The sequence below is a fragment of the Herpailurus yagouaroundi genome, unplaced genomic scaffold, assembly GCF_014898765.1.
Source record: "Herpailurus yagouaroundi ecotype Mexico unplaced genomic scaffold, PumYag 140, whole genome shotgun sequence".
Classification (NCBI taxonomy): domain Eukaryota; kingdom Metazoa; phylum Chordata; class Mammalia; order Carnivora; family Felidae; genus Herpailurus; species Herpailurus yagouaroundi.
In genome coordinates this window covers 87,403,679-87,431,003 of record NW_024412395.1, presented here as the reverse complement: position 1 = coordinate 87,431,003, position 27,325 = coordinate 87,403,679, and the positions used below count along the sequence as shown (strand labels likewise).

Here is a 27,325-nt window from a genome sequence, read left to right as displayed (position 1 = left end):
TAGGCGGTATGTTCAATGCTGTCGTAGGACTAGGGCGGTCTATCAAAGGATTTTGAGATCACTGGCACAGACTGGGAAGATGGGGAAGCTTGATGGAAGAGGTGAGCCTTGGAATGAAAACACAGGACTTGGTTATACAGAGAGAAGAGGTAAGGACATTCTCTGAATATCTGATTTTCTTAATCAGTCCTTCCCAAAAGTATTTCCGTAGTTCTGGAATAAGGAGCAGGACCGCTTGTTCCTTCCTAAATATTTGTGCTTGGGCCCAAAATACTTTTCTGACCCTATTGGTTGTTCCTTCTTTCATTAAAAAAATATATATATGCTAAGTACCTACTATGATCCAGCCAATGTACTAGGTGATAGGCTGGTAAATAAGACTCACGGAACTTATAGTCTAATGGCTGGGTCTCCAGTTGTCTCTTTAGCCCAACATGCTAAACACGCTTGGGTAGCTCCATATCTAATCCCTAGAACAAAATCAGACACTAAATCAGAGTGCATCTAATGGAAGTAGGTTCAAGACTTTCTCTAGTTAGTTGTAGGATGCTAATAATGACATTATGAAAGTCGGCTCTAGTGTCCCGTATCTCTGTCGCTAGTCCAAAAACCACAGCCATCAGTGCCAATGGTATGTTGTAGCTACCACATTTTTCAGAAAGACGGGTGTAAGGGACTGAATAGTGATCCCCCAAAAGATAAATCCACTCCCTAATCCCTAGAACTTGTGAATGTTACCGTATGTTTGTAAAAAGGATTTTTGAAGACGTAAGTTAAAGATCTTGAGATGAAGAGATGATTATGAATTATCCAGATGGACCCCAAATCCAATTACAAGTATCCTTACAAGAGACACAGGAGGGAGTTTTGAAAGACAAAGGACTCTTCCTTTGGGAGAATGCCATGTGAAATGGAGGCAGAGAACTGGAGCGATGTAGCCACAAGGCAAGGAATAACAGCAGCCAATAGAAACTGAATGGTCTTTAAGTCAGTTAAGGACCTCAGCTCAGGTCATGATCTCACAGTTCGTGAGTTTGAGCTTCACGTCAGACTTTGTGCTGATAGCTCAGAACCCGGAGTCTGCTTCAGATTCTGTGTCTCCCTCTCTCTCTCTGCCCTTTCCCCACTCATACTCTGTCTCTCTCTCTCTCTCTCTCTCTCTCTGTCTCTCTCTCAAAAATAAATAAACATTAAAAACAAACAAAAAAGCTGAAAGAAACACGATACAGAATCCCCCTTAGAGCTTGTACATTTTGATTTAAGAATTCCAGCCTCCAGAATGGTGAGAAAATGAATTTCTATTGTTTCAGGGCACCGATTTGTTACAGCAGTCACAATAAATTAATACGACCAGTTATAGTTCTAGAGTCCCAGTATGTGAAGCAGGGAAGTATTAATCCTTGGGAAGCAGTAAATGTAGGCATTAGTAAGAATTCTTGATTGGAAAGCATGCAAGAGGATGGTCTGCACTCCCTGAGCTAGGGTATAGAGTACCGTCCACTATATCCTGAGTGATCAAGACTTGGCTGGTACTCTGTTTCTTATTTGGAAGCACTGACAGCACAAGTCTCTCAAACTCAAGAGGATCAGGAACAACCCTCTTAAGGGTTGTTAAGTGACCCTTGGGGGTTGACAAAATCACTAAGGATAGTATCAAGAATTATATGGCTATCCTCTCCAACAGCAAGTGTGAGTGTCCCGTGAGACTCTCTAGACTAAATGGTATTGCTTCTTTCAACGTTTATTTATTTTTGGGACAGAGAGAGACAGAGCATGAACGGGGGAGGGGCAGAGAGAGAGGGAGACACAGAATGTGAAACAGGCTCCAGGCTCTGAGCCATCAGCCCTGAGCCTGATGCGGGGCTCGAACTCACGGACCGCGAGATCGTGACCTGGCTGAAGTCGGACGCTTAACCGACTGCGCCACCCAGGCGCCCCTAAATGTTATTGCTTCTTTTGCTAGCTACTCGTATTTTTAGCATGAATTTCTTCATACAAATAAGATGCTAGCAGAGGAGATTTCTGGAGCTTGAGGTTTTGTACCATATTATATTTTAACTCTAGTTAAGCTGAAAAGAGACATATACGACACAGTTTAAGGAGCCATGGTGACCAAAACTTCAGTGGTTCAAGTTATATCTAGTTCCACAGAAGTGACCACTTGCCTCACAGTCAAAGTTGAAAGCTTGTAAGCTACTAAAAAGCCACATTAAAAAAAAAAAAAACATTTTTGTTAATGTTTGTTTTTGAGAGAAAGAGAGAAGCAACACAAGCAGGGGAGGGGTAGAGAGAGAGGCAGGCACAGAATCCAAAGCAGGCTCCATGCTCTGAGCTGTCAGCACAGAGCCCAACACAGGTCTCAAACCCATGAACCGCAAGATCATGACCTGAGCCAAAGTCAGACACTTACTTGACCAAGCCATCCAGGCACCCCTCAAAAGTCACAGTTTTAACATCACTGAGAGCTGACTATAAGGGGTATCTTCATTAGGCACTAAGATAGGTCAGAATCCCAGGTCCCTGTGGAAGCCAGGTCTGAGAAAAGAAGCCACAATTACTCTGGTGTCCCATGGCATTCCTCCACTTACTTACCCGAACACTAGCTACACAAAGAGAAAGCCAGATACAGGCAGTGGCAAACTGGAACTTTCCTGCAATAAAGATTTGCTGGCCTTGGAGAACCTAATTAAATCTCAATAGAAGGCCATGGGCTTCAAAATCTGCAGAATTTACAAACAGACTACCAGGAAGGTATGAGGTAGCAGCCTGTTGGGCTCTATTACTGGTTCCACAGAGAAAAAAAAAAAAACAAAAACAATTCCCATGATCTGAGAAAACCAAGTATTTATTCCAACTAGTTGGAGAGATAAAACAGCTGGAACCTCCCATTTTAACAATGTGATTGTAGATGCTTTTGTGGTGACTACAACATTGTTTCCCTTCGTTCATTCACATTTAGGTAGTTGTACATCAAAAACTTTCTACCACTGTAAATTTAAAGTGTGTTTCAGGGGCGCCTGGGTGGCTAGGTTGGTTGAGCGTCCGACTTTGGCTCAGGTCATGATCTCACAGCTCATGAGTTCAAGCCCCACGTCGGGCTCTGTGCTGACAGCTCAGAGCCTGGAGCCTGCTTCGGATTCTGTCTCTCCCTCTCTCTCTCTCTACCCTTAACCCACCCGCATTCTGTCTCTGTCTCTCTCAAAAATAAATAAATATTAAAAAAAATAATAAAGTGTGTTTCATTTTTAAGCATTAAATATCCACATTCCCAAAATAGTTTTAAGGTAGTAGCCTTATTTATTTATTTATTTATTTTTAACTGAGATTGGTGGTAGTTCCAAGAAGGGTAAATATGTCCAAGCTATCCTTGAAACCTTTCTTTTTCAACACAAAAAGATAAAATATACAATGTAACATTGAAACTAAATCAAAGGAAGACAGAAATCTAAGGCAGACCCTTGGACAGAACTACAGGCCTACATAAACCTAAAGAAATCAGGACCATATCCACCAGTCTACTAATATTTCCTTTACTTCTAGATTTGACATTTGTTAGCCACTGAATAGAACTGTGGTTAGTAAAAACTGAAAAGCTATACGAAAAGTTACACTTTTCTTAAATAATTTTACTCTTTCTAAAAACACATCAAGCTTCTAACCATGTTATGACATTAAATTGAACAATTTTAAAGTTAACCCCCAAATCCAAATATTTTCCAATACGGCATCTTGCAGATGAATCTTGTTATGAAATACTGATTTTTTGCATGGTATTCTATAATGGGCAGGAAGCACAGGAACTTAGGTTTTGATTGTCAGGAACATGTGGCTTTTAGTTCACTTGGTTTATGGTATGTTTTATGGTCTGTAGACAAAAAAAAAAAAGGCACTGCTATGGTTTCCTTGTTGAATTTAAACCCACATATTATTAAAACATGCTGCTTAATAATACCTCAATGTAGGGCGCCTGGGTGGCGCAGTCGGTTAAGCATCCGACTTCAGCCAGGTCACGATCTCGCGGTCCGTGAGTTCGAGCCCCGCGTCGGGCTCTGGGCTGATGGCTCAGAGCCTGGAGCCTGTTTCTGATTCTGTGTCTCCCTCTCTCTCTGCCCCTCCCCCTTTCATGCTCTGTCTCTCTCTGTCCCCAAAAAATAAATAAACGTTAAAAAAAAAAAATAATAATAATAATAATACCTCAATGCAAAATTGCTATTATGAGTAATTTTCTTGGAAAATGTAGGTGGTTGAATAGTTTGCCAATGCTTCTGATTATTATTATTCCCAAGTTTAGTCCTACTGGTGGAACATGATTTTCTCCATCATATTTATTAGTAAACCATCACAGTTAAGATGTTACATAAAAATGGCATCTTCCTCTCTTAATGCAGACTATGTGCCCAGCAGGATCTTATATTCCGAGCGATTTTTGCTTTTCCATAAGGAGTAAAAGCACCAACTTTCTCTCTTGGCTTTATCACATTTTTGGCTACATGTTTTAAATGTGTTGCAACTTGTCTGCTGAAAAACCTGTGCCACATAGCTTTAGGGTTTTAAGAAAACCCAAACACTGAAGCCACACTCTGTCAATCTATTCTGAACAGTGACTATGACACTGTTTTTATTTTCATGTGATATTCACTCTCATCGTTGCCTAAGCAGAAGCTTACATTGTATATCTCAAAGATACATTCTTTAAACGTGATCATAAACCTCGCTCCTGAGAGCATAAGGATAATAATGACATTAGTGTCCTTATCACCCATTAGATGTTAGAATTGGATTGTATTTTCTTAGTAATGTTTAAAATTTCTTAAATATGGAAGCCATGTTTAAGTAAGCTAACAAGACATTATGTGAGTAGGTATCACAATGTAAACACTCTTAGATTATAAACCAAAATCTGAATGATCCAGACATATTTTCTAAATCCAAAGGCTTTGAAACTAAATAGTTCCTGGGACGTTTACTGACTACAGAATCAGGCAAAAACAATATTGCATTCAAACCAAAATGATGACCCATGTCTTCAGAGTAAAGCTGGTAATCCATCCATCATCACAGAATCTTGACTTAACGCTTTTTTTAAATGTAACAATCACAAATTTTTTTGAAAGTGTGCAATTTTACAAAACATTTTAAAATTTAAATACACACTATTTCCAAAGTTGCTCCCAGTTAAAATAAAATTAATACAGAAACCAAGTGGCGTTTTTTTCCCCCACATTTCTTCAAAGGATATTTCAATAGCAAACTGTCTCAATGATGACTCAATTTGAAAAACAGTTGTTATAATTAAATTCCAAGTTAAATAAATAACTCACATACCCCTCTAGAAGTTACAATAATAGGATTTGAATTATACTTTAATTTTTCCTTTCCCCTAACAATTTTAAAGTAATTTTATTAAGCTGCAACCAAAAACTTACTTAAGATCTTGGTTCAAAGTATCAACCCAGTTCTAATTTTAGACCAATAGCTTTGCCACAGTATACACTGTATTGACTAGATGGATTTAATTGGAATGTATATTAATATTTGACCTGATGGCCCTATATAGATGTAATCCAAGACTTCTAATTATAAGATACTAATTAGTATTGCAGAGATGTTCACTATATATTATTTAGACAAAAATTATTAATTTTTTATTCACCGAGACTGAGCAATATAATAAATCCTTGAGCAGAGGTAAATAGTAAATATGATAGACATAAATTTTGTATTTTAGTTCCCATGAAAGACTTCAAGTTTCAGGTCCTAATTTCCTGCACTGACCTAAGACAAGTATGATAAGCTTTTGATTACTTTGATTTTATTTTTTTTTTAATGTTTATTTATTTTTGAGACAGGGAGAGACAGCATGAACGGGGGAGGGTCAGAGAGAGAGGGAGACACAGAATCTGAAACAGGCTCCAGGCTCTGAGCTGTCAGCCCAGAGCCTGACGCGGGGCTCGAACTCACGGACCGCGAGATCGTGACCTGGCTGAAGTCGGACGCTTAACCGACTGCGCCACCCAGGCGCCCCACTTTGCTGATTTTAATGATTAATCTATTTGGTAAATCATTTATTGTCGTTAAATTAAGTTAACCTAAGCAAAACAATATAGATTTCAAGCATACTAGGATCCTTGCTCACTTTATGAAATGCTAGTATAATTGTCACTTAAATATTTAATTATTATACAAAGGCTAGTGTTACAATAATTCTTTCTCACTGGTTTATTCTAAAAACTCAATTTGCTTGGAGGCTTGTTGAGGTCAAAGTTATGTTAAATGTGTAAAGTCAGATCCATAGCATGGTCCTATGATAGTTGAGAATTTTAGCTCACCTCTCTCCTATTAGCAGTTGAACATTCATTCTTATTTCCCAACAGCAATGCTGAAACATTTTAGAAAGCATGAAGAGTCATTATGTTTTCTGAAAAATCACTAAATACTTATTGAGCTCTAATGCTGTGCTTAACACCATGCTACCATTTTCACAAAAGCTCTTTATCACAGTTAATTCTCATAAGAACCCTTTGAAAAGGAACTAGGGTGAAGAAACTGAGGTTCAGAGCCTTTAACTTACTCAGGGTTGGGTGGAAAAATGAAACAAGGTCCTCTCTGGGAGTGGATGGTGAAGAGATGGGGAGCACAGATCAAGAAGCATGATAAAATTACTTGATACACCAAAGTATTTGACTGAAGTTAGCTCCCTGGATGGAAACTCAGTGTAGCAGACAAGCACCCACTTAATCAAAGTCATCAGTAGCAAAAGCTAAATGCAACCATAAACCAGCATTGTTTAGTCCAACAGACAATTACTAAATGTGTAGTATATAGCAGGGCACTCTGCCAGTGCCTGGATTTACAAAGATAAATATGATCATTCCTTCCCTCAAGAAGCATAAATACCCCAGTGGGAGAGAAATACAAAAGCTGATCTGATTTTAAAAAATGAAAAGCAGTTAGTGAAGGAAGAAAACAAAAAAAAACCTGTAATGGGAAGAAGATAGTAAGTCATCGGTAGTTTGGTAGTTTGGTAGTTCTGAGGGTGGCCAAAAATACACACAGGGAGTGGCTGGCTGACAATAAGATTGAAGAAGAGACAGCGTACTTAATTTACATGCCTTTAGAAGCTATGTGAAAAAGATGATAGATTCAGGATTTTAAGGAGAAGAGTAATCTAGATAGATACACAGTTTAGAAAGATCACTCCAGTTCATATAAAGATGGAATTTAATAGGAAAAGATTGGAGACAGGAAAATTAATTGCTATATTACAGATAAAAGGTGAAAAACCAGTGAGAGTAGGGGATGAAAAGGAGAAAAAGCTGAAAGGAAAATACATGTAGGAAATATTTTGAGAAGTCTAGGATGACCTTTGGTTTCTGACTTGGAATAATTCCATTATGTACAACAGGGACTCTAAGAGGAATGTAGGACGGATGTTGGAATCAGTTTCCTTATGAACATGTTGAGTTTCAGATGCCCACAGAACCCAAGCAGAGCTACCTGGTAGGCATTGGAGTATATGAATCTGAGTCTCCAGAGAAGAAATCTAAGCTGGAGACACAGATTAGAGAGTTATGAGAATACAGACGATTGTTAAGGCTCAAAATATGGAACAAATAAACCAGCAAGAGTGCATAAAGAGAAAGAGTCATGGATCTAAATGAAACACTGGGTTGGGGGTAAGGAAAGGTGCTAAAATTTAAGCTTGTAATTAAATATTTATTTACTAATCAAACCCCTTATTATTTCAGACATTAACTCTGATCTGATTTTTAGCTGATCTGATTTTAGAACACTACAGAAATTGTTCACCAACGCAAATAAACTTTATGGTCATATAAAAGACAATTATTGACCACTTTTTCATAAAAAAATGTCTAAGGCTCCATACCCCAAAACCTTAGAGTTTAAAGTTATTTTACTCTCTTTCACAGTTTGTGTAAAACCCAAATATAAATTATATATATATATTCCCCATTTTTTTTTCCTCACTGACATTTGATTTCTTCATTACAGAAGCGTGATGTCTGAGTAACAGCGACATTAAATACTAGGACCAAAAGGTCAGTTCAAATGAACATATACCTGTATGACTTACATGTAGCCTTTTGGATCTTTTATGAAGCACTTAAATTTGAACAAAAAAAAAAAAAGAAAATAAAAACTAATTTGGGGCACCTGGGTGGCTCAGTCAGTTAAGTGACTGACTTCAGCTCAGGCCATGATCTCACAGTTCGTGGGTTCGAGCCCCGCATCAGGTTCTGTGCTGACCGCTTGCTTGGAGCCTGGAGCCTGCTTCAGATTCTGTGTCTCCTTCTCTCACTGCCCCTCCCCCACTTGTGCTCTGCCTCATTCTGTCTCTCAAAAATAAATAAATGTATAAAAAATTTTTTTTAATAGGGGTGCCTGAATGGCTCAGTCGGTTGAGCATCTGACTTGGGCTCAGGTCACGATCTCACAGCTCGTGAGTTCGAGCCCCACATTGGGCTCTGCACTGATAGGATAGCTTAGAGCCTGGAGCCTGCTTCAGATTCTGTGTCTCTCTCTCTGCCCCTCCCCTGCTCATGCTCGCATTCTCTCTCTCTCTCTCAAAAATAAACATTAATTTTTTTTTAATTTTAAATAAAAGCTAATTTATTCATGAAAATCCTTGCATTTGAAAGCTTTCATGGGTTTTTGTCCTCTGGTTTATGTAGAAAATCCTGAACAAGCTCATGCTTAATCTTTCTATTTTGTTCCCATGTGGCACTGACTGTTGCCCTGTACTCAAAGACTTCTGTTTTGATTCATAAAACCACATAAATTGAAATGCAACTCATGCCAGCACCATAGTTCAATTTACAGCCCTGCCATGGTACTGATGCAGTGACTTCCTCAATTCTGTACAGTTACCTCGTGATTTGGATTCAGTCCCAGCAGAACTGAAGGTCTGTTCCTCAATGAACTCAGCTGTCCAGAGTACTAGACAATCCATGGGTTGTGTCCAGTTGGGTTCTTGTAAATCACTTCCCTCCCAGCCTTTGAGTTCATCATCCGTGACTTGTGCATAGTAGAAAATCTTCCCAAACCCTTTGCTTACTCTGATTGCACTGGGCATTGTCTGAAAGGAATGGCTCTCATTATCCTCCTTTGATAATTTACATTTTAATTCTAGTTCCAAAACAGCTGGCCTCTGCTTTGAAAAAATGGTACAATAAATCCTCTGGGCACACCTCCTCCTCCTTTCCAACCTTTTCAAAGCGTCATGTCTTCCAAAGGACTTCCATTCGAAGCAGAAGCCATTCTCATAGAATTTAAATGGACATTTAAAGATCATCTGGAATTAACAAAATTAACTTAATTAACTTAAAGGAGTCATGAGAAATATTTTCTCCATAATAATTTCGATGGAAGACTTACCACACAAAGAAATAAAACGTGTATCGTATATATTAGTGAACAGAACATTTTTATTGTCCTTCTATTGCAAAACAGCTTTTTCAAAAATAATTCTTTTCTTCTTCTTCTTTTTTTAATCCCCACTGGCTATAAGAAGGGCAAATATCTGCCACGTGTGTAGAGTTGCTTCCATCTTTTCCTAAAGCCTTGTCACAGTCTCATCTCTCCATCAGCTCACAGTATTTGTACCACTCATAACCATACCATGACTTGGTTCCTAGTCAAATCTGGCCCATACACACTTCCTCCTCCATGTACTTGACACAGGGAAATTAGTAATGTGCTGTAAGTGTTCATTTATAGACTGTTTAGTTATCCAAAGCATGTGACCTGGTTGTCTTCCCCTACCCTGTAATAAGTTTCTGGAGAGTAAGGATGCAGTCTTGTTTTTTTCCTCATACGGTTAACATGACTCACCACAGCAGGGGGCTCATAACTGGTTCTTAGTAAGCATTTGCTGAATATAAAGAAGGTGCCCACAATGGATAAAGTGTGAAAGACATCTCATAATGCCAACCTTCTTGGTGACATTCAGCTTTCCCTAATAAAAAATAAATAAAAAAACTTATCTGTACAGCACTTTAATCACTGAAATCTTTGCTGGCCAAATAGCTAGCTAACATGAAAAACTGATTTGTGCAAATGTGGAAATTAAGGCGATGTCCTTTCAATTCACTATAGAATGTGAAGCAGTCTTAAAGACAATGGAATTCATCTCCTCATTTTGTAGATTAGAAAACCGAGGCCCGGGGACTCAAAAACTTTCTCAAGTTCTCAATAAGAGTGTAGACTGATAATGCTTTCTACATCTTGAACAAAGGTAAAGATTGAGATTTTAGACAAATGGTTTTTTTTTTCTTTTTAAGAGAAAGAGACAGTATTGATTTTTAAAATATTACCACCCAAAAACAGAGCCACCATTTCCTTTTGGGTACAGTACTAAATAAGTTGGGATTCTAAACAACTTTATCTAAAATTGTTCACTCTTTCAAAAATATTTGTTGACCACTCCCTTCACAAAATTTTCTTGGCAGTAGGGATATCTTGTAGTTACTGTACAAACAAGCAAATAAAAATTATATACTAACTATAACATCACATTCTCTAATAATGAAATTATTGAATTTTTCAAAGAACTACTCTGTGAAAATGTTTATAGCCTACATACAATGACTTAGAGAGAAATCTAAGTGAAATGTAACAGAAAGTTTTTAATTCATCATGATAAAGATACTATGTTGTCTATACCAAACAATAAAATAAGGGTCTGTAAAATAATATTTTCATTTACATTCTCTTCCAAATAAATTCAGTGCAATGCCCATGTCTATTCATGTTGTATATCCCAGTATCAATTCATGGGATGACTTAACATTGACTTAAGATGTTGTGAACTGCTAAGCCTTATGTCCAAAAAGTCTGCATAGTTCCTTAGTTTCCAACTGGCTAATATAACCACTGGGTGACAGACATCTCTCTCCCTCTTTTTTGATGTTTATTTATTTTGAGAGGGTGAGAGGGAGGGAGAGACGGAGATAGAGACAGAGAGAGACAGTGTGTGTGTGTGTGTGTGTGTGCATGTGTACAGGAGGGTCAGAGAGAGAGGGAGAAAGAGAATCCCAAGCAGCCTCCTTGCTGTCAGTGCAGAGCTCCATGTAGAACTCATGAACCTTGAGATCATGACCTGAGCTGAAATCAAGAGTTGGATGCTCAGCTGACTGAGCTACCCAGCACTCCTAGACATCTCTTAAATATGATAATTCTGTCACTGCCTTTCTTCTTTGGCAATATAATTGTGGAAGGTAGAGCATTTTGTTCACCATGTTTTGCTCCCTAGAAACAAGAAATCCTTGTCCTAAAAGATAGCTCTAATTTGGCTTCCAGATTCTTATATCTAAAAACAAAACAAAACAAAAGCCTGAGAGATCTTTGGCAGCTATCCTCATTTTTTAAAATTATTTTAATGTTTATTATTTTTTAGGGAGAGAGACAGAATGCAAGTGGGGGAGGGGCAGAGAGAGAGGGAGACACAGAATCCAAAGCAGGCTCCAGACTCTGAGCTGTCAGCAGCCCAATGCAGGGCTCAAACCCATGAACCACAAGATCATGACATGAGCCGAAGTCAGATGCCCAACCGACTGAGCTACCCAGGCGCCCCAGCAGCTATCCTCATTTTAAAGATAACAAAAGAAGGGCCAAGGTGGTTGTAGATTTATTTGGAGGGCATTTCCTTTATGAGTCTATGCTAAGACAAGTTGCCCTTTGTAAATCATACACATAAATACAGGTACATATGCGCATGCACACACATTAGGCATCTTGTTCAGAGGAGTATAGGTATTAATAAATGTGGACCTTGGCAATCACACATAGTTGTGGAATTATGTAATTAGGTGTGTAGTCTTACAAATAACAAATGAAACAGCAACAATGTGGGCTCACAGAAATAATGCAAATAAAGCTGGAGTTAAGCAAAGTGATTGCCATATGATTCTCCTCTCTGTTCTCCATATTGTCCTCTCTAACTTCAAATGTGGAAAGAAATTTTTATAGATCTTCAATGACCAGTCAATGTACATAATTGTACATGTATATATTCATGAACAATTTTAAGTGTTTAAATTTTAAATTTTATTAATTTAAGTAGTGACAGAATAAAATTCTGTAAATTATATTTTTTATTTTTATTATTTAAAAAAAAAACCGCATGAGCAGAGGAACAGACAGAGAGAGAGAGAGGAAGACACACAATCTGAAGCAGGCTCCAGACTCTGAGCTGTCAACACAGAGCCCCATGCAGGGCTCGAACCCACAAACCACGAGATCATGACCTGAGCCAAAGTCGGACACTTAACCGCTGAGCCCCCCAGGTGCCCTACTAAATTATATTTTAAGTGAAAAATGAAATTCTCATTAGATTTGGTATAAATTTTTCCAATACCGGGTCAATTTTTCTTCTATTATTAGATATGATAACTAATTGTATAACATAGTTATCCAAAATTTGAAACATTGTTTCAGTGTTAACTACATCCCGTGTAGATACATGTACACATTTACCATTTCCTATGTCACTCTCCTTGGGTAGGTCTAAAGATCATTACCAAGTTGCACCTAATTGATAACACTTTTTTTTTTTTTTTCAGGCTAAGAGCTCTCTTGTCCATTATACCATATCTAGAAGAGTAAAACAAAACCATCTCACTATTAATTTAACTGGATGGTCAAAAATTGTCCAACTATTTAATTCCAATGTATTAACAAGGTCTTACTGAAATCAGAAGGCAACAGTATCATTTCACAAGAAGAGTATGTAAAACAAAACAAAACAAATTAAAACTCGTAGTTTCTTATACCATGAGTCCCAGATTTCAATTTGGAGTGACAAAATCTCACACAGCATTCTGGAGAGAAAGAGAACAATATTTAAATTATCTGAATCCTAATCCCCAGAGTATTTCCATGTTCATGTACTCATAAAAGAGAGAAAATATTTGAGTTTTAGCAGCTTCCTGCCAGGATCACTTGAATCCTGAGGGTTTAAAACTCATTTGAAAGGCATTTGTGACCACAGACACAGTGAAATGTTCAGAAGCAACAAACCATCCCATTTTTTTTTTAATGTGAGGATAACAGATTTCATAAATGTCCTCTGATATCATATTCACATATGAGTTACAGTTTATGTGTGAGAAAACTATTTCAGTTGTGTAAATAGGGTAACAAGAGCAATGCAATCTGTCCTAATTTAATAGCAAACATGATTGAAATGCCACACCACCTTCACTCCTGGAAAGTAAGAATTCTCTGCACACAGACTTTAATTAAAAATGGCTCTCTCATGAAAATATAGAAAGGAGCCTTATTTTATCTTACCTTGTTCTAAAAAAGGGTTCAAAAGATAAGGACAAAAGAAAATCATAAGTAAGAAAGTAAAGCATAGAAGAGTTAGTATGTGAAATGTATTAACTATAGGTTCAAACAGTTTTGGAAATGGAACACAATTTTATTCTGAAGTTACCAGAGGCTGAGGAAAAAATAATGTAAACACAATCCATGCCCATATGACGAAACTAATCCAGTGGCTTAGGACAAGTTCTATAGTTTCTAATATGTTCTGATATGTTCTAATATGTTCGGTTACATAATTTCAAAGACATTTTCTAGATCTATGCCAAAACAGGACACTACATGCCAGGAGTTGGTAAGTTACAGTGCACAGGTCAAATGGGCCTATCACCTTTATTTGTAAATAAAGTTTTATTGAAACACTTCAATACCCAGTGGTTTACATATTACTTATGGTTGCTTTCTTGTTACAAAACAGAGCTGAGTAATTGGGGACAGAGAGTGTATGTGACCTACAAAGCCTAAACATTTTCTATCTGGCCTTTTACAAAATAGCTTCCATATAACCATATGATATTAGTTATAAAGATGTCAAACATTTTAAGAATCCAAATATTTAAAATCAGAACTAAATAACAAAAATAATTTTGTAATTTTTTTACAAAAAAAAATCTGTTTACTTAAACACACACACATTCATTGATTTTTCAGTCACTGTTTACTATAGTAATTTGTGAAGTCATGTAGTCCATTTCCAATATAGCCTAGAAATCAGAGGAGTTGTATTGAAATTTGTCCTAAATTCTTTGCTATCTTCCAAAGCCAATTCTTTTTAAAAGTACATATTTTGCACACATGTGACATCACCCCAGTAGAGGCTCATATTACTAACTGCAGTTCTACCTGGCTTCTAACTCTTTGGGCTTCCTCAAATCTATCTTTCAAAAAATGTCAAAGAGCTGACATTCCTCATTCCATCTCTATCGGTGTCACCTACTTTCATTTGTTGGTATTGATATTTTCTTAACTGTTCATGAAAATGTCTGAAACCAGAGCTCCCAAACAAATCTTTTAGTCTCGTACTCAAAATAGGTTGGTGTCTCTAGGCTATGCCATACGTAGAAATTCTAAACCTGCCATTCTGTTCTCTCAAATTTGTCTTGCTAATCTTAGGGTATCACATGCTTTCTTGCCATTCCCCAGGTCAAAATCCCTCACTAATTTCCAAACGCTTGCCTCCAGTGGCCTTAATGATAAAACCAAAACCTCTACTAAGCCCAGTGTTTAAGGACCTCTACAAACCCAGGACTATCTTCCAATCCCATTGTTCTCTTAACGGAATCCTCTATTGCTGGCAATCTGGTTTACCTTGCTCATTGTCACCTCCCTGCCTTTGCTTTCACAACTGTCCTACCTGGGCACTTTTCCAAACCCAGCCACTTATACAGCCCCACTCCACATTCTGCTTCCCACACAAAATCTTCAGTTTCTACACATGGTGATATACCTCCCTCTCCTGAACTTGCAAAGCATTTATAGGCCATACTATATCATTTACCTTATTGTGCACTATATTCTTTTTTAGTTTTGTGTCTCACGTCTCTAGTGAATGTCAACTAGGGGACAGCAGTATGCTGTATATTTTATATTCCATAGCATAAGCATGGTTGTATATCTAGAAGAAAATTACTGTTTCTTTTTAAAGCCTGATCATCAATCCTTTGAAATAACATGTTCCACTATATTTGATGCTTAGTGATATCTCAATATTAAGAAGCCCACATTTGAATAAAATTCTAAGAATACTATTTGATTTAATATATATCAGAATTATTTCTTGGTTTGTTATTCATACTTTTAATATTTAAGTTGAGTAACCGCAAATCTGGGAAATAGATATATCACTCTATCTAATGGTTCCACATAAAACCAATTAACATTATGATTTAATTAATCCTAAAAACAAAACAAAATGGAGTCAAGAAAAGAAGCTTGAAGAAAAACCAACGTTAATTCAATTCTTCCTTACAAAATAAAAATACTAATTTCTCCTACATTATGTGGCATATTGAAATGTCTGGAAAAAGGGCGCCTGGGTGGCGCAGTCGGTTAAGCATCCGACTTCAGCCAGGTCACGATCTTGCGGTCCGTGAGTTCGAGCCCCGCGTCGGGCTCTGGGCTGATGGCTCAGAGCCTGGAGCCTGTTTCCGATTCTGTGTCTTCCTCTCTCTCTGCCCCTCCCCCGTTCATGCTCTGTCTCTCTCTGTCCCAAAAATAAATAAATGTTGAAAAAAAAAAAAAGAAATGTCTGGAAAATAACATTACATGAAGGAATAAAAAAAAAATAATTCTCTTTTCTACTGACGAATGCCTAGAGAAAACGTTAACAGCCTTGCAGTATGCCATAGGTAAAATCAATCAAATGTCTGGCAAACTGTGTTTAATGCTAAGCTCAATAGAGCATCACATTAGATCTACAAATATATGAAAAGTGTATTAAATATTTTAGTATAATATATGCATAATCATTAATCACACAGGTGATCCAATATCATCAGGAAATTGGATCAGCTCACTTATAAATTCTCAGATTTAAGCTATTGCCTTAATAATATGTGCAAAATATGTGAAGCAAAATATGTGTTGCTCTGTTATTTAATTTATTTAGAAATTTCAGTACAATGTTGGTTGTTGCTTGGCACCTGGACTTGTTTACAATAAAGCTGCTGTGGGGAAATAGCCAAAGAACAAATCCATATTGAAACTAAAATGATTTGGGGTTCTTTTCTCGTATACATACTTGTACTTTTCTGTTTGGATTTACTTTTTAAAGGTTAGTTTGGGGTGCAAAAAGGCTACAAGAGGTTAAAATTACTCATATACATAATTTTCCAACACCTAAAGAAAATAACACAATTTGGGTTACTATGTTTATTTTATTTTTTTTAATTTTTAATGTTTATTTATTTTTGAGAGAGTGAGAGAGAGTGCGAGCAGGGGAGGGGCAGAGAGAGGGGGAGACACAGAATCTGAAGCAGGCTCCAGGCTCTGAGCTGTCAGCACAGAGCCTGATGCTGGGCTCGAACTCATGAATTGCCAGATAATTACCTGAACCGAAGTCGGATGCTTAACTGAGCCACCCATCACCTCAAGGGTTGCCTATGTTTAAACTGTTATATTAGACCAAGTTAACACACGTCTAATTTTACCCCGACCATTGATTTTTGATTTTCTAAATTATTTCTCTCTTGTGATTTAACACATTAGTGAATAAGATACAGATATGTCCATAGGGACTTAGATAATATAATTAATCTTTGGAAGCTTTTATGAGGTTCTCAAATAAATTCTGCTTCTACTACCTTAAAAATCAGAAAGCAATGCAAGTCACATAAAAGTCAAACCCCTCATCAAGAGGACCTATGTGGCCTGGCACCTGCCTTCTGCCCCGATTTCCTCTCCAACCCTTTATCGTGTTCGTTAGATTCCAGTGCCATTGGCCTTGTATTTGTTTCTCCAATACGCCAGGCTTCTTCCTGTTTCAAGGCTGTTGTTTATGCTGTCCCCACAGCTTGAAAATTCTTGCCCGCCCACATTCCCATGGCTATTTCTCATTACTTGAGTCTATAAAGGCAGCCTGTCCCATCCCAAATAAGCGTTATTATATGCTTTTGTTTCCTCTTTCTTATAGCATTTCTTCATGCTTCAAATGTTCATTCACTCACTTATTTATTAGTTTCTGTCTCCTGTTATTAGACTATAAGCTACACAAAGGCGGGAATTTGTATGCTATGTCCCAATTTCCTACACATTTAGAAAAATTCTGATGTATACTAGGGATCCAATAACCTTTTGTTAAATAAATAATGAATGATTTATGGGCGATGACACTAGAAATACTTACGGCTCACTAGCCTGATATTTAAGTGGAAAAAGACAGAGAGTGAATCCTTCCCAAGGAAGAATACCATTTTAATTTCTTAAAGATCATTTAGATTTTCAGATTATCAAATTCAATAAACCACTACAAAGAAGAGCAAGGAATATCTTAATTTTTTAAAATTTGCCTTTATAAAGTATAGATTCGTGGTGTGCAGTTAAGATAACTTTTCCTGTATTTATGGCTCAAAATAAAAACATCCCAGAGAAAGACAATATGCACAACACAGTCTTTCACAAATGTACATGGAAAATATTTTAAGGAATTCTGTTACATCTACTCACTGATAAAAGTCACTCCGATTCTGACGGGCGATTAAACATGTTCATCTAGATAAACAGGACCTGCTATATAACATTCTCTAACAGAAGGGTAACACTAGAATTCCTTCATTCCCTAGGTAGTGATATCGTTTCAGTTTTCAGTGACTAGGAATATGTTCCTCTTTAAATATTTAAGCATGGCTTCTGCTTAATTTCTTTCCTCCAAGATGCTTCTCATGCCTTTCAAATATTTGTCAACTTAAGACTCTACAACGCCTAAGCAATGTGGGTGCAGGTGAAGCTCTACTGAACATAGTAACCATAGCAACACCTAATTCTTATTTAATTTGCTGTCTCCTTGGAAGAAGCAAAATCCAAGAGGGATGGAGCACTGGAAACAGAGAAACAGGAGGACATACAAGAGTAAGAAAGAGGGAAACAGGCACAGACACAGAGGCCCACAGCCTTTCTAGCTCACTTCCTCCTAGCTAAAAATATTAAAGCTGGGGGAAACACAAAAGGAAAGCTATTTTTGAGAAAATTTCATGTTGCTATAGGTCAGAAAAAAGTTTCAATCTGGCTATTTTTGTTGAATTCCCCTTGTACATACAGCCAAGTTTAAACACAGACTCCATCAATCTAGAAGCATCAGTATGGATAGTTCAAGCTCAGAGAAAAGCTCCTTGGCTTCCCAAGTACCTTGAGTCTGGGCACACATCCCCAGAGAGTTTAAACTTCTGTTTTAAGAGATCCAAACCACAGGAATGGCCCTGGGCAGGAGCCCAGTCAGTGTTTCCTGGATCAGGTTTAGTCTTAACAATTTCTGAAGTGTGGCTGGCATGGAGCTGGTTGGAATGGCCTTAGAATTCCAAGTCCCTCCCTCTTTGGTGTCCATGAGAAAGTCACAGTAGGATCACAAAGTTGGGCAGGTATGATTGTCACTTCACCTAAACCCCTCAGCTCAGAAAACGACAATATAATCAGAATTGGAAACAGAAAGTCAGAGTGGAATGGTTCTTCACTGGCACCCTTAACAAGCTCTGAGTTGAATCCATAATGACAGTTTTAGGCCTGGCTCTGCTCCTCAGGACCTTGGGTAAGTCACTTAACAGCTCTGTGTACCGGTTTTTCACACGTATGTCAAAGGTTCACATCATTTTCTCTTGACAGCCCCTCTTCCCCTTCAAACATCATCTAGTTCATGTATAATTAGCAAGCCTTAAGAACTAATGTCCTTTCTGCAATGGGGCAGAGGCATAAAACTAAAGAATACATTAATGTCATCTTATGTTTCCAGGTACGTAAGCACATAATCCTTCGAAGCTACTAATTAATAGGGTTATGAAGAGCTACTCTGTTATATACAGTACAAATAAATTAGAAGCAAAAGGAAAATATTTTATTTTTTAAAAATATTTATTTATTTTTGAGAGAGAAAGAGAAAGAGAGAGTGGGAGAGAGACAGAATCCCAAGCAGGCTCCCCGCTGTTGACACAGAACCTGACGTGGGGCTCAATCTCACAAACCATGAGAGCATGACCTGAGCCAAAATCAAGAGCTAGATGCTTAACTGGCTATGCCACCCAGGCACCCCAGGAAAATATTTTATTAAAAACCAAAAATCAGTTAACTCATTTTCTTTTTTTTTTAATTAAAAAAAATTTTTTAACATTTATTCATTTTTGAGACACAGAGAGAGACAGAGCGTAAATGGGGAAGGGACAGAGAGGGAGACACAGAACCCGAAGCAGGCTCCAGGCTCTGAGAGGTCAGCACAGAGCCCAACGTGGGGTTCAAACTCATGGACCACAAGATCATGACCTGAGCTGAAGTCAGACACTTAACCAACTGAGCTACCCAGACACCCCTCGGTTTACTCATTTTCAATATCAGCTTTTTAATGAACATTTGGATTCTTATCACATACCCCCATGTAGTTTTTAAGAAGGGGCTGATATAGGGCTGTGAGATTATCCAGAATTGTGCAGTTTTCATAAATTCTAATTTTGATAGTGACCACCCTCATATAATGTAGTCCTATTTAAAACAAAAGGAACAAAAATCATGGAACTGGTGACTGAGTCTGAAATAGAGAACTTAAAAAAAAAACCAAAAACCCACAAAATCTCAGTTTCACCAAAGGCCACTCAGTAGTCTATAATAATTTCCATCACGTAATCTATGAATGAGGCAAGCTTTAGACTGAGACACAATGGCTAAAGTCCATTTAAATAATGCTAGACCATACTCACTTTATTGTTTTAGAAGAGATTTGGCTTTCAGTAGGATGCTTAGTGTTTTAATGCTTTCTTGGCAGTAAAATTTCTAAAGTTCCATCAACTCAAGCTTCTCCTGTTGCAGTGAAGATAAATTGCATTTTATATGCAAAAGCAGTGCCACCTAAACTTCTTAAAAGATAAGCTTAAGTGGCCAATATTTCATTTTAGGACATTTTGACTTGATCAAAACAGATATTTTTATTTGAGCACAATATTTAGCCTTATCATTTGATTTCAATAATGGACAATGGAATCTGGACTATTATCTCTAAACAGAAAAGTATACAAATAGGTTGAAATTAGTACAATTTAATTTCATTAATGAACACCCATATCATTGTTTTGCCTCTAAAAATGTATTTAATACCAAAAGTTCTCATGTGGAACATCATAGTAAAATTTTAATTTTCTCTAAATCAACTGATTGTGAAATAATTTATTTCAACTACAAAAAATGGCATAGTTATAATAGGCTGTCTTAGATTATCTCACACACACACAAACACACACACATACACACACAACACCATGCAAGCCCTTTGTGAAACAGAAGGAAAACAAATTTCATGTGTTCATAACTTGTTACATGTACTATGACTCCATATTATTGTTCCCTGAAGAAAGAAATTGTATGCTACAGATTGCAAATTTTTGTTCAACAATAAATGATAAATATGTGCAGTAAATTAATGAGTGAGAGCTTTCCTAGCTATACAGTACTCATTAACAAAAAGAGAATGCATAACTGAACGCTTAAGCTTTTTTGCTTGTTTTTAAAAAGGGCCAAAGGAATATGGTATCTCATACAAACATCAACAAAAAGTGAGCAGCATATTGTTTAAAATATTGTTCTGCCAAAAGCATGTATACGCTTAAGGAAAGACTAAATTACAATTTTGAAAGACACGATGCCCAAATAATGAAATTTCAAAGCTGAGCATTACTTAATTGCTTTCATGTCAATGCAACTGATGTTGCATCATTCTTTCTAGCCAATAAAATTAAGAACACTTTTTCATATCAATTAATTACAGAATTTCACTGCTGTCCATTAACAATACAACACAGTACTGTTAAAATTGTTACAGCAATAAAACATAGCCAACTATAAAGCCATTAACACTTAAAGTAATGTGAAAGGCTGATATTGGCATGATTAGCGGACCTCAAATTAATAGAATTTGTGTATTTACTTATGAGTTTGCTTTATATGTAATAGACCTGGACAATTAAGTGATGAAATATCCTCATGGATATTCAGGCACTCTGCTTTATGATCATTTTGAAATGGACTCAAGATGGCTAATGATGATGTTGTTCAGAGCAATTTAATCAGATATTTTATATGAAACTGAATTAATTTGGTTCAGCATTTTCAGAATAGTCATTGACTAGCTAGTACTCCAAGTATTAGGTGTATATCTGTGGAGTTAGTTAAGCAGCATAAAATGAAGATAATGGATTGACTTTACTAGTCGATTTAATTTATAAAAATAGCTGAACCATTTTACTTGGCTTCAGGTGAACAAAATGACAAAAATAGCAGTTGGTTAGCCAAATTTTTCATTTTGAAAACAATTAGTCATTTAGATGTACCATTACCTGCAGATTTTTTAAAGAATTAATTTAAAGAAGGCTGGTGAGGACACAGTTGGGATGAGCATTTATGTTTAAGATAAGAGAACCTGGGGAAACTTGGTTCCAATCATGGGAAGAAACAAGGTAGTAACTTTTCTTCCAGATTCACAAAGGCCTTCTAGAAGAAGGGAACATGAGCAAACACTGGTATACAAGGAAAAGATTATTCAAGGCTAGAGGATATAAAAGGTAGGATCAAAGAAAGAGCCAAGATAGGGATGGAATGCTAAGGAGGAGGAGAATGTAGCATAAAACTGCAAGTTAAATGAGAAATATAGGTGTAATGGAAAATAAATTTTAATAAAAATAGTATTGGCACCTTTCTAATGATCAATGATTTTTGCACAAATTGAAAGGAAGGAGCAAAGAAAAGAAAGAAGGGCAAAGTCAAGCTGTGTGATCTTATAAGTGAAATTGTTTTCTCTTTTTTTTTTTAATTTTTTTTTAACATTTATTTATTTTTGAGACAGGGAGAGATAGCATGAATGGGGGAGGGTCAGAGAGAGATGGAGACACAGAATTTGAAGCAGGTTCCAGGCTCTGAGCTGTCAGCACAGAGCCTGACGCGGGGCTCGAACTCACGGACTGTGAGATCATGACCTGAGCCGAAGTCGGCCGCTTAACCGACTGAGCCACCCAGGCACCCCAGAAATTGTTTTCTCTAAAGGACTGTTAACATAACAAAAAAGCAAAATTAAAAAAAAAAAAAGATTTTTGCCACTTCTGGTATGTTTTAATGAAAGTAAATTGTTTTCAACTTTCCCCAAAGCCACAGTACAAGTTAACCAACTGTAAGAGGAAATCCTGGGCTCTTTAGTTTGTCTAAATTCTCACAGAATTTCCCTCAAATGTATAAGTAAAAATATCAGTTAAAATACTATCACTCAAAGGAAAACTTGTTTCTCTTGAACAGGAAAGATAAAGTTCAAAGATTAGATTCAACGCGTTTTGCATAAAACGTCAACTAATCGTGCTCACATTCTTTTAAAATTTTGATTCACTACAGAATGGCTTCCAATAAGCATCCTTTATAAATTTTATAAGGAAACACCTACGGCCTTAGTTCAAAGTAATGAAAGGGAGGAATATGAACAAAATATTATGAGGAGGTAGAAAAAAAGGACTTCTTCCTTCCCCACCCACTTAGACACAGGCTCTTCTCCATCCGGAATGGACAACTATTAACAACTGAGAATTTGCTTTCATTCCTCATCTTCTCTACTCCCACCCACCCGCCCAAACTTTCCCATAGACCCTTTCCCTTGATTTTGGTCCTCTGTCTACCACTTCTGACTTCATAGTTCTTTAACTGCTTTTGAGGCCTGGAATCAATTCCTGGGACAGATAATTCCTTGAGAATATCCAAAAAACTCTGAATTTGAATTTTCATGTGCTGTACAGTATTTAATGACATGACTTTCTACAGTTGACTGATGGAAGTATTTGAGGGGCTATTACTATTTCCATTATATAAGTATGTATATGTACACACACACACACACACACACAGTTATGTTTTGTGATTCTCCAATTCAAAAAATATATATGGAATAAAGAAGGTACGTCTACATTAAGGCATTTATATAAGTGATGCATAATAGCTTGTCTTTGAGATGCTGGGGCATTGCAGTCCCTTGCACTCTGTCATATCTGTAATACAACAGCTACTCATTTGAATGTCACCTCTTATAAAAGAAACAAATCCAACTTTATTTGTAAGTTTCTTTCCTCTTATTTATTTTTATTTATATTTTTATATGAAATTTACTGTCAAATTGGTTTCCATACAACACCCAGTGCTCATCCCAAAAGGTGCCCTCCTCAATGCCCATCACCCACTTCCCCCCCCCACCCCCCACCAGCCCTCAGTTTATTTGTAAGTTTCTTAAAGCCAAGGACTATGTCTTCCTTTTTTTTTTTTTTGGTATCTCATTACATAGCCTCCCGTATGATACTTCGCATCTCGTAGAAACTTAATAGATGTGTAATAAATAAATAGGAATAAATGTTCTCCTAAAAGTTAATTGTACTGAAAGCAATACTATGAGAGAATAGTAGTAATAGTAATAGAGAAGTCTAACATTCAGATGTGATATTAAAATGGTGTGAAGGGAGGAGAGAACTGGTGAAATGATCAAAATACTGCCGCCTGTATAAGAAGCGTACACTGAATAGATCAAGACGATGATGATAATAAAAGCATTGAGAGAATTAAAGTAGCAAAAAGAACTGATATATCTGAAAGAATCAGATGTGACTTGCAGACCTTAACAGCATCTTTAACTCATGTATCAAGAGACAAAAGAGCTTATGACAGCTTCAGAATGTTATCTTCAGGTTCACGCATCTAGTAATGACTTACCTAATGACCACTTTTAGCATTAGGAAATACAGTATTGACCTAGGGGTGCTGTTGTCATCTACTATAACTCTCATTTCAGATTCTTATCTTAATCTGTCACAAAGAAATTCAGCATTGAAAAGACTTCATGAATCAGAATAATCAACTTGAAAATTGAACTCGCCCGATTGGTTTCATACGGTCTGCCTCCTATGGATATTGATGAATAACTCAGGAAAGTACATATTGTCATGTATACATCTAATCAAACATAATAACTATTTAATTTTCAACTCCAATAATGCAGCTATAGTTCTCAAACAGCATAGTGGTCCAGTCTATTATCCAGTTGCTAGTAAAATTCAACACAAAATATGTGTGTCATAAGAAAACATGCAAAAAATACAGTAACAAATATTTTTCTTCCTTTTCCCTTCCGATGTTTAGAAAATTTGCAAATTGATTTAAGCCAAAAGCGGTAAAGGAATGAAATAGTTCCTTCAGGCTCAGATTCTGTGCCAAGTTTCATTTCTGGCTGCATATTTTCGTCCAAGTTCAAGATCTCTGAAATACTTAAAAGAGAAAACATCTCTTTAACCTCAGCAAAGCAAAATCAGTAGAGGCTGCTATGGGAAGAGGAGGGCTTCTGCCTAGAGATGGGTGTGCTCCAGTGTTTGGTTTCCACTGAGAGGATGTCTGCTCTCTCAATGAAATCTGAAGTAGCTACTACGATGAGGTAATGGCTGTTTCACTGGGTCATGCTCTCTCAGCACATTCTTTCTCTTTCTCCTCCCTGAGAAGGTGCTGTAAACAGGTCATCCTGATGGAGAGTTGCTGCAGAGAATGAACAATTCCTACACTCAAAATTCCTGAGAGAACTATCTCTGCTTTTGGTAGTTTAGACACAACTAGAAGCTGAAAGCAGCCCTGACAACCAGAAAGAAACAGGGTTACTTGACAAGAAAGAGGGGGGAAAATAGGAGAGAAACGAAATGAAAACTAAGGTAATAGGGGCACCTGGGCGGCTCAGTTAGTTAAGTGTCCGACTTCAGCTCAGGTCATGATCTTGCAGTTTGTGAGTTCAAGCCCCATGTCAGTCTCTGTGCTGACAGCTTGCTCAGAGCCTGGAGGCTGCTCCGGATTCTGTCTCCCTTTCTCTCTGCCCCTCCCCCATTCACACTCCGTCTCTGTCTCTCTCAAAAATAAATAAACATTCAAAAATTTTTTTAAAAAGAAATTAAGGTAATCAAAACAACGCTTAAAGGAAGATCAATTTTTAAATTACTAAGATCTCCAGATGCATATTAGACAATTTTCCACTTACGTGTAAAATTTTTAAAAACTTTTGTAAATTAAATAATATGACAGCAAACTGTGAAATGCTACAAATTAAAATCAAATAAATCATGAACAGATAAACAGCCTGTGCCAACAATCTTAAAGGCACCATAGCTCTGATAATATACAAATCATACATAGAGATATAAACCTATGATAATCAAATAAAATCACCAGAAAATCAATGTTAAAACACACACACACACACACACACACACACACACACACACACACACAAATAAATATTCTTTATTGAAAGAAAAAATGCAATTTACCTTTTCTTGGAGGGACGATGCTTTGTGCATGAAGGGGAGAGGGTTGACTGAAACACCTAGGATGTACAAATTCATAAAGATTTCTACCTAAACATACCTATTAAACATGCCCAGTTAAATGGGTGTTCTGTGTCACATTCAGGTGAAAGGCTGTAATCTTCCTCTTGGGCACTCTAAAGGGCTTTTATTTGTTTAATCTATTTCCATTGCCAAATATATATATATATATTTGCCCACAGTGAAATGACAGAGTGACAAAGCTATGCTTTACACTGGGCTGGTACCTGAAGTTCAAGCATGGGACATTTTGCATAATGTGGCTCACATAAAAGGCTTTGTTCTCCATCGCCTCACTGCGGCTGCAAACCTCAATTTCAGTTTGCAGTCATTTCCTCTCCCGGACCAACCATTTCTAAATAAATTACACCTTTAATATCTGAGTTAGTTCCTGCCAACATCCATTAATCCTTCTGCCTCACATTCAAAATTATATATCACCTGAGAATATTTTTTTTGTTTTGCACTACAGATTTCATTCACACCATAAGCCCCAAACCCTCAAAGATAAATTTTAAAAGATTTGTCTTTTAAGCAGTTACTCTCTTCTGTATATATTCTGTGTATAGTGTATTACATATGTGTAAGCGTGTGTGTGATGTGCACAAGTGCACACATCGTGAGTATGTATGTGTATGCACTGAAACAAAAACCCTTCACATTGTGTCAGTTTTAAAGGTCTGTATCCTGGAATCATTGTGCTAAGGGCTTACAGCAGATGGCACACAGTAATTGTGATAAATGGGCTTGTTTCTAATGAAAGCTTTTTATTTTCTGACAAAAATCCTTAAGCCCTGACGCCAAGCAATATAATATCAATTCCAGTTTTCCAAAGATGCTTTTTTTCTGACCCCATCTGCTTTACTCTCCCCTCCCCTCCACACACCCAAACACAACACCTCCCCACTCCTTTCATACACTCCTTTAAATTTCCACCCTTAAACAAAAGACTACATTGGGGAAGGAGGGCAATTGGCAATGCGGGCCCCCAAAAGCCTTTAAAAATAAAAAGAATAGATGGACTGTAGGTGCAGCTTTCTCACCCCTATCGTTTGAAACAGAAATATTGTGTAAACGCTCAGGCTCATCCAGACCTTTTTTTTTTTTTTTTTCGTGTCCCGCCCTTCAACACGATCATAGATTTCTCATTTGCCTAAAATTATACTTATCAATTTTTTCTTCCAGCTGTTTTTGGAAGAATTACAAGGAAAATGATTTCAAATTGACAAAGCTTCTATAACTCACTCATTCGTCAGTATGCAGTTCTCTGCAGCTAGATGGACAAAAAAATTCTCTACCTCGAATTCTCCACCCCCCCCCCCCCCACCTCCATTACCTTTGTATAACCCACTCCTCGTCTTTCTACAGCTCAGGTAATATTAGCTCTCAATATGGATATCCTAACCCGACGTAAGTTCCCCGGGTTTCAAAGTGGTACCTGACAAGGTCACACACTCTACAAATCTAGAGCCCAGGCGGAGCGCCCATTCCCGTGCTCAGTGGTGACACCTGGAGAGGCCGGGCCTGAAGCTTCCGCCAGGTGGGAGACGGGATAGCCGACCAACCTGTGCCGGCTTCCAAGGCAGAGAGGACAAGACAGCCCAGCCCCTTCTCCAATCCCACCCGTTTCTGAGCTGAGGCTCCCTCTAGCAGAAAGCTGGGCGGAGGAAGGAAGGGCACCGAATACAGAACCAGAGGTGGCGACAGCTCTCTTACCTGGACGCAGAATCTGGATGCACCCGCCCTGGCTGCTGCCTGCGCTCACGGACCTGAGGACTAAAGGCCCTCCGGACAAGGAGAAAAAGGGGAGACGGGGCAGAGGAAGGAGAAGAGGGAGAAGAGAAAGAAACGGAAGGAAAGAAAAGGACGGGAGGAGGTGGAGGAGGAGGAGGTGGAGGAGGTGAAGGAGG

General features: G+C 37.5%; 1 protein-coding gene across 4 annotated transcripts in view; it reads right to left on the bottom strand.

The window, feature by feature from the left end:
- Window positions 1-27,304, bottom strand: part of MAP2 (microtubule associated protein 2) — a 284,671-nt gene extending 257,367 nt beyond the window's left edge. For all 4 annotated transcript variants that reach the window (XM_040476065.1, XM_040476071.1, XM_040476062.1 and 1 more), the window contains exon 1: window positions 27,132-27,304. The gene's annotated coding sequence lies outside the window, so the exon portion shown is untranslated. The remainder of the gene's footprint in view (window positions 1-27,131) is intronic.
- Window positions 27,305-27,325: the final 21 nt, after the last annotated feature.